The sequence below is a fragment of the Dipodomys ordii genome, unplaced genomic scaffold, assembly GCF_000151885.1.
Source record: "Dipodomys ordii isolate 6190 unplaced genomic scaffold, Dord_2.0 Scaffold2, whole genome shotgun sequence".
Classification (NCBI taxonomy): domain Eukaryota; kingdom Metazoa; phylum Chordata; class Mammalia; order Rodentia; family Heteromyidae; genus Dipodomys; species Dipodomys ordii.
Window position 1 is genome coordinate 35,894,624 of NW_012267218.1, and position 10,969 is coordinate 35,905,592.

The following is a 10,969-nucleotide window of genomic DNA, read 5'->3' on the forward strand; positions in this document are numbered from 1 at the left end:
CTAGCCTTGAGCTGAAGAGCTGAGGGACAGTGCCCAGGCCCAGAGTTCAAGCCCCATGGCCGACCAAAAAAAAAAAGAAAGAAACCTTAGGAATAAGTAGATCTGCTTGGTGTATTGGGAAGAATGTAAGCTTTGGCTTGGGTTCAACTCCTTAAGCAAGATCTTCCAAGTTGGGAATGTACTGAATTCACAGCCAGCCAGTGTGAGGGCCACATAACAGATGTTGACTCCCTGTCACTTCGTTTTCATATTTAAAGGAGGTATTATTTAGGTTGGGAAGCTTATTCTGTGATGGCTTGTGCCTAGCTATTCAAGAAGTGGAAGTCATGGGGCTGGGAAGGTGGCTCAGTGGTAGAACACTTGCCTTGCATGCATGAGGCCCTGAGTTCGATTCCTCAGCACCACATAAGCAGAAAAAGCCAGAAGTGGCACTGTGGCTCAAGGGGTAGAGTCCTAGCCTTGAGCTGAAGAGCTAAGGGACAGCACCCAGGCCCAGAGTTTAGGCCCCATGACCGGCAAAAAAAAAAAAAAAAGAATGGAAGTCTGAGGACCTAGATTCAAAGGCAACCTAGGCAGAAGAATCCAATTAACCACCAAAAAACTACAAGTAGAATAGCTCAAGGAGTAGAGCATCAGTGAGACTGTGAGGCTCGGAGTTCAAGTCCCAGCACTGGCTCACACACATAAAAAAGCTTGTTTCCTCTCCCTCCTCCTCCTCCTCCTCCTCCTCTTCTTCTGCTTCTGCTTTTTTTTTTCATAGCTCTTATTATGGAAAATCTCCCAACACAAAAGTAGAGAAAATGCTATAAATGTGTCTGCATAGCCTAAGTTAACAACTGTAAACAAGATTATTATAAACAATCTCCATTTAGAAAAGAGGATCTTGACAATTTGGGGACCAGCAGATATAAAAGTCACAGACAAAAGGTCTTGTTTGCATCTCCACTATTAGTCTAGTGTAAGACATAATAAACCCTTACTAAATCCGAGGCATTATCATTATCATTTTTCTCCCTAGGATGTATCTTTTTTTTTTTTTTGGCAGTCCTGGGGCTTGAATTCAAGGGCTGAGCATTGTTCCTGAGCTTTTGAGCTCAAGGTTAATGCTATACCATTTGAGTCACAGCTCTACTTCTGGCTTTTTGATGGTTAGAGCTAAAAGTTTCATAGACTTACCTACCCTGGCTGGCTTCAAACTGAAATCTTCAGATCTCAGCCTCTTGAGTATCTAGGATTACAGGCATGACCACTGGCATTCCACACAAAACCTTATCATAGACCTTAGAGAATAGACTTTTTATCGAAAGAACACAAAGCACTTTCCCACAATCCTTACAATAGTATACAATGGTGTAGGGAGACAAAGGTACCTTGAAGTAAAAGCAGTGCTTTCACCACTGGGAACAAGATCTTCAGTTGCTAGTCCCTGATTGTCTCTGCTGTTGGTGCCAGTGACTTTTTTCTGCAACTCTAGTCTCTTCTGCTCAGCTTGATGTTTTGCAGAGAGCTATACCATCTTTGATATAGCTTTACCCTCTCTAAAGGGGGGTTGGCAAGACTTTGTGAAAACTTAATAAAGTCTGGAACAAAGTACTATAAGGACAAAAGCCAAGTATACCAAATTTGTTTGAAAAATAAATTAAAGCATCCCTCTGTATAGATTAGGTTTCTGTTATTTGTGTTTCACAAACTTTTTCATGAACAATCAATTTACCATGTTACATAGCTTAAAACTAACGGCTATTATACAGAGAAAAACTGATGCCAAAAATGGAACGTCAAAAATAGCATAAGTCGGGCTGGGAGGTGACTCAGTGGTAGAGCGCTTGCCTTGCATGCATGAGTCCCTGGGTTCAATTCCTCAGCACCATATAAGCAGAACAAGCTGGAAGTGGCGCTGTGGCTCAAGTGGTAGAGCGCTAGCCTTGAGCTGAAGAGCTGAGGGACAGCACCCAGGCCCAGAGTTCAAGTTCCAGGAGTGGTATTGGAGAAAAAAAAAAAAAAAGCTTCAAACCCAAGTCCTCTGTCTTCCTGATCACATACCCAGCAGATCCCAGCTGACTTGGTCTGATCTCACCTCTTTCCAGGGTTTTTCTAGGAAGCTGGGCTCTCACCTCTGGACAACCAGCTGCTGTGGCTACAGATGCTTAGGTCAGCACAAAGGAAGGGAAGGCAGTCCTGCACAAGACTGTGGTCCATTTATGCATCAGGGCAACCCAGGCGCCTGGGAAATTCCAATGGCTTAGAAAATGCAAGGCAAACATAAAATAAATAAAAACTACCCAGAACTCACGGACATGCCTTCCCCCTTCCCACATCAAGAATTTGGATTTGCTTTTTTATTTATTTTTTTCTTGTTTTAAGTCCAGCTGAGCCCCACTTAGAATTATAGCAAATACGATGGTCCTATCTAAAGCATTTGTATCTTCTGACATTATCCAAATCATTTCGACCTGCCTAATTCTTCCTCCTTCCTTTTTGGATGGCTCCCCCTCCTCAGAGATCCTAAATACGCACAGGAAATCCCATTGTAGAAAACTAAGAGCCAGGGCTGTTAATGTGGCTCAGTGGTAGAGTGCTTGCCTAGCATGCTTGAAGAGCTGGGTTCAATTCCTTACTACCATATAAAGCAGAAAAAAAAAGCCTGAAGTAGCGCTGTGACTCAAGTGGCAGAGCACTAGCTTTGAGCCAAAGAAGCTCAGAGAAAGTGTCTAAGCTCTGAGTTCAAGCCCAGTGACGTGGAGGGGGAGGGGGGAGAGCAGGCAGGCAAGCTAAGAGCCAAGAGTAGAGGTATGGCTCCAAGAGCAGCCTTGAGTAGAAAAATCTAAGGGACAGCACCCACGCTTACAGTTCAAACCTCAAAACTGGCACCCCCCACATACACACACACACACACTCTAAATAAATAAGCTAAAAACTAAACTAAAGGCCGTTTAGCACAGTGACTCAAGCAAGGACTTTGTTAGCTGTTAAACCTTTGATATTCACCAAAACCCATCCTGTCTTCCAAGAAATAATAAAATTAGCACTTTACCTTCCCTCCATGTTCAAAGAAAAAAAAAAAAACTCCAAAGCTTCTTGATTGTGTTTTAGTCTCCAATCACTTTTTGCCCTGTATTCTGACCAAAGCCTAGCAAAAGATTCATTATTCAATGAGGTCATGTTTCCTTTTGAGCTCTTAAAAATAACTTTATAAGCAAAGCTCTTAAAAATAACTAAACAAGGTCTGGGAATGTGTCTTAGTAGTAGAATGCTTGTCTAGCATGCACGAAGCCCTGGGTTTGATTCCTCAGTACCACATAAACAGAAAGAGCCAGAAGTGGTGCTATGGCTCAAGTGGTAGAGTGCTAGCCTTGAGCAGAAGTCCAGGCCCTGAGTTCAAGTGCCAGGACTGGCAAAAATAAAAATTAAAAAAAAAAAAAACTAAACACCTAGGCCCCAGTGTATCATCTTTGTCATACTAGCTACCCAAGGAGGCTGAGATATGATGACGGTAGTTCAAAGCCAGCCTAGGCAGGAAAGAGACTCTTACCTTCAATTAACCACCAAAAAGCTGCAAGTAAAAGAAGTGAGGCTCAAGGGGTAGAGCCAAGAGAAAGTTCAAGGAGGCCTTGAGTTCAAGTCCCAGTATACACACACACACAAATTAAGCAACAATCTTTGTTCTAAGAAAGGCAACAATATTAAATTGCTGAAAATTATCAGCCTCAACTTACCTGAATGTCATCTCAGTTGCAATTTATTGCACAAATGCGACACTTAGAAGTCTTCCCCCCTTTTTTCCCCAAATTGCTTCCAGAGGTGGCATGCAGAGGAATCTTTATTAAAATATCACACAATTTCTAATGTCCCATAATTTCCTCTTCTGTCACCTTGTTCAGGAGATAAATAACAAACCACTGATCATAGAAAATAAAAAGCACTAGGTATTTTCCAGCATCCATGTTACAACCACAAGCTCAGCCTGCTTCACTAGCCAACGGCTGTCTTGCTGGGCCTTACCTTGTCTTTTTCCACATTTCTTCACAGTACCTAATTTACATACTTGTCTTGTTCATCATGTATTGTCTCTCTCCCTTGCTAGAAGACAAACCCCATAAAGGCATGTCTGTTTTTGTTCACACGTATTCTTAAAGGATCTTGAACCATGCATACCTAGCACACTGTACTTGCTCAAATAGGTATTTGTTCAGTGAACGGATGAGTCAACTCTCATCAGAGTAAAATCTCTAGTCCTGATCTCAATATTTACACTAATGTCACAAGGGTTCTATATGGGCTGCTAAGGTGGCACTGATAATCCTACTCTTAGATCAGATACCTTTCACATTCTCCCCTCTTTTTCACTCTTCCCCTTCCCCCACCAAAGTGCCTATTTTTATTAACAATAGCACAGTCAGGTCTAGTTGTGGTTTTGTTTTGTTTTTTTCTGGAGGGAGGGCGGGGTTATTCTGGTAATGGAGTTTGAACTCAGAGCCTCACACTTGCTCAGCTTACTTACTCTAACATTTGAGACATTTTTTTTGGGGGGGGGGTCCGGTCGTGGGGCCTGAACTCTGGACCTGGGTGCTGTCCCTCAGCTCTTCAGCTCAAGGCTAGCGCTCTACCACTTGAGCCACAGCGCCACTTCCAGCTTTTTTCATTTTGCTTATGTGGTGCTAAGTAATCGAACCCAGGGCCTCAGGCATGCAAGGCAAGCGCTCTACCACTGAGCCATCTTCCCAGCCCCCATTTGAGACATTTTTAAGCCAACTTTTTTTTTTTCTGGGTAACTGGAGATAGAGTTTCTTGGACTTTTCTGCCCAGGCTAGCTAGCTTCAAACTCCAATCGTCCAGAAACAGCCTCAGGAATAGTTAGCATTGGCAGGTTTGAGCCATAGACTGGTTCCTGCTCAATCTATTAGTCTTTACACTAAAGGTCATATTCTACTCTTTTCCTCTGTCCTCTCTCAGGTCACCAATTTAACAAATTCCTAAAGGTGTTTACGCTTCAGCTATCTCCTCTTAACGTTCCTACCCCACGGTTCTCCAGACCAGCGACCACACAATTAGCACCTCAAATAGACTTCTAATTGGCCTGACAGCTCCAGTCTCACCCCCCCAACAGGTTCTTTTGCATGTCTTAAGAATTGTTTTGATCCGCAAACTGCCTTTCCCAGAGCAGTCTGTGATCTAGCCCACCTATCACACCCCACCTCCCCTGAGCAGTCAAATGGTCAGGAGTTAGAAGATCCTGGAAAGTGTTGCCTTGGCAAATAAGTCTCTGAGTGCTAGGGTGGGAAAAGGCACAGGGGGAGAGTCTGCTGCGGGACTAAGGAGTATGAACTCCTTTTTGTGAAGACCTGTTAAGGTGAGCAGTGAGCAGATGAAAATGGTGTTTCAGGAAACATAAGCTGGTGGCCTTTGAGTGGATGAAGACTGACAAGAGGCAGAATTCATCGCACGGTGTGTAAGACATTTGACTTTCAAAAGGGACCACAATTATATAGTCCTCATCATATCTAGGCAATGTTCAAGGGGACACAGCAGGGAATTTCTTGGGATTTAGGGAACAGATTAGGAGAAAGGTCTCCAATGATACATCATTCACATTTTCTGGTCTTGAGCTGGCTTGGCTGGCCACTTCTCCTGGCCCCAGGAAATCTCTTAGATATGAATTAAACACCGCTGGGCCAGGCTAGTCATCACCACGCTATTTCAAGGAGTTGCTTCTCCTGGACACCTAGACCACAGGAAAATAGAAAAGGAACAAAAAAAGAGGGAATGTTTCCTCCAAATCAAGAATCAACAAGCTGGCACCAATGGCTCATGCCTTTTCTCCTAGCTACTCAGAAGACTGAGATCTGAGGATTGTAGTTCCAAGTCAACCTAGACAGAAAAGTCTGTGAGACTCTTATCTTTAATTAATCATTAAAAACCTGGAAGTGGGCTGGGCACTGGTGGCTCATGCCTGTAATCCTAGCTACTCAGGAGGCTGAGTTTTGAGGATCTCTATTCATAGTCAGCCTGGGCAGGAAAGGCCATGAAACTCTTATCTCCAGTTAACTACCAGGGGAGAAAACAAACCTGGAAGCAATGCTGTGGCTCAAAATGGGTAGAGCACTAACCTTGAATGAAAAATGCTCAGGGATAGTGTCCAGGCCCTTAGCTCAAACCCCCCTGACAGACAAAAAACAAAAAAACTGGAAGTGGAGTCTTAGCTCAAGTGGTAAATAAGATCATACATTTGTGTCCCAGTACAACTTTACTGGGGAAAAAAAAAACCCAGGACAAACCCATCACAGGTCAGCATTAACAGTGTTCATTGATCTTTATATTAAGATACCAAGATATTCTAATGACCAGCTTTGCTTAAGAGAGGTAAGCATGGAAGACTAGGAAGTCAGAAAACTAATTTTTAGGGACTTAAGATGTATCTTAGTGTTTGCTTAATATGTGTGGGGCAACAAAACCAAAAAAATCAATCAACAAACAACTGTAAGCATTATGCCCACCTTTGGTCCCCAGCTCCACCCAGACCTGAGCCCCTCCCCGCCCTGGAGTTCCTGCCATACAGATGACCCCTCCCTCTCTCCGCCCAGACCTACCTGAATTCCCATCTACCTCACTTCCTATTCCCCAGACCTTGTGCTACCTGTAGCCGAGGCTGCCATGTGCTCTCTCTCTAGGGGAAATATGGCTCCTCTAATAAGCCTTGTAATACTCTTTCTCCTGTGCCTGGCTGCCTCCGCCTGGTCCCCTGGCATGGATATGACCGATCCTTTCATTGATCCTTTCAACAACAAAAATCTGAATTTCCACTTTACAAGCTGGGTTCCTAGCATACAAGCTTACAGCACATTAGGACATTAAACCATAGTCCCTTTTCGTGAAGCCGTGTTCTGTGTGGCTTCTCTGGGTTGCTGGAGATGACAGGCGCATGCCAGTACACCCAGTCACCGTGCTTCTCTTATACATAGGATAACCAGTGTACACCAGTGTGCTCAGCAGTTGAGAGGAAGTCCTTGAACTCTGATGCCAAGCTGGTCTTGAACCGTGATCCTTTGATCCCCGATATAATGCTTGAGACACCACCATCTGTTGTCTCGTGCTGCCTACAATGAGAAGGCACATGGCCTGGTTGCGGCAGGAGTCACATCACTTCCAGTCCAATTCTAGCTCCAGAGTTACCAGGTAAGGAGTGGAGGGAGTTCCTTCCGATTCCAGGTTTCAAAATCATGTCTCTGAAATTCACACATGAAAAGCATTTCAAAGTATCCCACAAAAGAACAGCGTCACAAGGCAGATGTTTTTGCAGGGATTTACTTTAATAGCAGGATAAAGTAGAGAGAAATGAAAAGGAGAAGAAACATTTCCTGCTTCCCACACAGGAAATGTGAGTAAAAGACTCCCAATGGCTGCAGCCGTCAGTGCTTTTAATTCTTCCTGAGCTGGGAGACTACACAGGGTCACGTGGACCCAGAACCTCCAATCATTAGATAATGGTCTTGGGGGGCGCTAAGATGGGTGCTGTTTATTATTCAAAACATGGAGATATGATCTAAGTCTATGCAAAATACGAGGGCAGTAAGGGATAGTTTCCCTTTTACCCATTAGTGGAAAGTGTTTGCAACTTTTTAACATCTCAAAGAAGACAGTAACAGCCCACAAGGTCTACATAAACAGTGCTGGGTAGGTTTTTGTTTTTCAGATTCCTTCTGGTTTTAAGTTTAGTCCTTTTAGTGCGTATTTATTTTAATTTCCCTGTCGTCTATCTATCCCGCATCCCCTCTGCTTTGTAATGTGGGGCACATTTCTTAGTCTTAGTGAACTTCAATCTTCTCAGCCATTTCTCCTAAGAATAGTAAGTATCTCCTACTACACCGAGTAATCAATGAAATCATGGTTATCACAGGCCTGGCATAAAGTAAGCACTCCATAACTGATAGACCTCATCCGCCTCATTATTATTGTTAGGATCTTAAGCATGCAGTTTCTCAAGGAGTGCCTCTTGAGACAGGGTGTGAAAGTATTCGTATCCTTATTTCACATGTTGGAAACAGAGAGGTCATCCTGTTTTCATACTCCAGGGCTTTCTAAACATTTTCCACACAACTACAGGAAAAACAGTCACCTTGTAAAACAGCCACTGCGCTTCCACATGATTACCTTTAAGAGGCTTGCACGTTCTGAAGATTATCATGCATAATGTATTATGCTTATGTCAGGATTAACATTTTCCCATTGATTGGCCTCTTGCCTCCATCAAGAGCTTTGTTAGACGACACTTTGTCTCTAGAGGAAGCTGCATTTGCTTTCTGGGGATTGTGAGCACAAAGAGGTTTCTTTGAGGGTGAGTGTCTTTAAATCAACTAATGTGATTTTTGGTTTCTAATTACAACCGAGTTAAAATTCTCTGATACATCCTAGACTTCCTGAGCTAGATCCAAGAGTGTCCTAATCACTCTGCCAATGATAGGGCAGAATCTAGGATTATAAAGCAAGTTAGACTCACGCTTTCTGAAAATTGTTCTTCTCCAGGGCACTGTGACCACAAGTTTAATATGTGTGTGTGTGTGCGTGTGTGTGTGTTAGTCCTGAGGCTTGAACTCAGGGCCTGGGCACTGTCCAGGTCCTGCTCAAGGCTAGTGCTCCACTTCTGGCTTTTTGGTGGTTAATTAGAGATGAGAATTCTCACTGATTTTCCCAGCCTTGGCTAACTTCAAACCTTGCTATTCAGATCTCAGGCTCCTAATTCACTAGGATTACAGGTGTAAACCAGTTTAATTTGAATGCCCAAGTAATCTTTGTGTGTGTGTGTGTGTGGTATATTTCCCATTTTGATGCATGTATCAAGACTACTATTGTTCCAGCCAACATCAAAGTGAGGATGATTTGTTTCAGTTTTCCTTTACTAAAAGCCTGGCAGAAATCTTTATGGCTGTTTATGAAATGACCCCCTGAGCCAGGGTTACACCGCCCCCTAGACAGTACAGTGACCTTACATGCTTTGAGAATGGTGGGCTGCATTCCAGGCAGACCTTAGGTCTCTAAATGACAATCATAGCTGCTGTATGTGTCCTGTTCTTTGTTAGAACTAATCAGCCACTGGGGCAAAGGCGGTAAACAGTAATTAATATGCAAATTTGCTATTGACTCACCTCTAAGTGTTAAGGCTCCTTTGTTTGCAAGTTGTGGACAAACTGGGATTTGTCTTAACTATAATTATCAGGATAAATATAAAATTATGACATTAATTGTTAGCTGGTTTAAAAAAATGGTGGTATGCCCTGCTGCGTCTGAGCTGCTGCAGCTCAGGAGGAAAGTGCCTTCAAAAATGAATTTTAAAATGCTGGAATACCTATTTTAATTAAAAGGCAAACACTGAAATGAGTTTTTCACTTGGAAAATCATAGTTACCGGGCAACAAATCACTGATGAATATATTAAAAATTAGTGTTGTTATAGCAGTTGACCTTATTCCATATGAGGTAAAAAAAAAGCAACTGTCTTCTAATAGTAATAATGAAGAGTAATATTTATGAAGTGTTCCTCACCAGTTATTGTGTTACGCACTTTCTTCTAAGCACCTGCCAGTGACTGCTGCTGGCCACCAGATTACACGAGGGATGTTAATATCCATGTTCCATGCAGATTTTTTTTTTGGTGTGGGGGCTGGCGGGAGGAGGGTGGTACTGGGGTTTGAATTCAAGGCTTTGCACGTGCTGTGCTAGCACTTGGCCATGCCCTCCAGTCCTGCTTTTTGCTGGTTATTTTGGAGATGAAGTCTCATGAACTGTTCTTCCTAGGCCATCCTCAAACAGCAATCATTACAGACAGGAATCACTAATACCCAGTGTGTGTGTGTGTGTGTGTGTTTTACTAGGGACTGAACTAATACCCAGTGTGTGTGTGTGTGTGTGTGTGTATGTGTGAGTGTGTGTGTTACTAGGGACTGATCTAAGGACCTAGCAATTGCTAGCTACTACTACTTGAGTCATGCTTCTAGCCCTTTTGCTTTCAGTTTGTTTTTCAGATCAGGTCTTATGCTTTTGCTAGGTAGATCTCACCCAGACCTTGATCCTCCTACCTCCAATCTCTCTTGTATCTGAGATTACAGATGTGCCCCACCACACTCAACCTTAGATAGGTTTTCTTTTCTTTCCTTTTTGTAAGGTCTGCTCCTGGATGGCGAGCAGACTCCACCCTCCTCACAGCAAAGTCTCCACCCAGTATCTGCGTTACCTAGGCAACTGGGACACCTGGAAGAGGTCACATCTGCATCTGCTGAGGTCACATCTGAATTTGATATGGCCACACCTTTCTCCGCCCATACCCTAGAGAAGGCCTAGCCCAGGCCCTGACGCTCTCTCTGCTCTTTTCTAGCTCTTTCTCAGCTCTTTCCTTCTCTTCTCTTTCTCAGCTCTCTTCTCTTTTCTAGCTCTCTCGTTCCCACCTTTCCCAGACGCTCTCTTTTCTAGCTCTTTTCTCTCTCCCAGCTCTCTTTCCCAGGCCTTTCCCCACCTCGTGGAGGGCCAAGATGGACTGGTGCCAGCCAGAACGATGAATAAACCTATTCCTTACCTGAATACCACATGTGTGCTGTTCTTACTCAGCTACCTCTTTTTAAACACCTAACATTTTCTCTTCTTTTCTCTCTCTCTTTCTTTTTCTTTCTTTCTTTCTCTCTCTCTTTCTTTCTTTCTTGTCCTAAGGCTTGAACTGAGTGCCTGGGCCCTGTCCTTCAGCTCTTCAGCTCAAGGCTAGCGTTCTACCACTTGAGCCACAGTGCTGCTTCCATCTTTTTCTGTTTATACAGTACTGGGGAATCGAACCCAGGGCTTCATGAATGCCAGGCAAGCACTCTACCACTAAGCCACATTTTTTTTTTGGGTCCAGTTGTGGGGCCTGAACTCTGGGCCTGGGCGCTGTCCCTCAGCTCTTCAGCTCAAGGTTAGTGCTCTACCACTTGAGCCACAGCACCACTTCT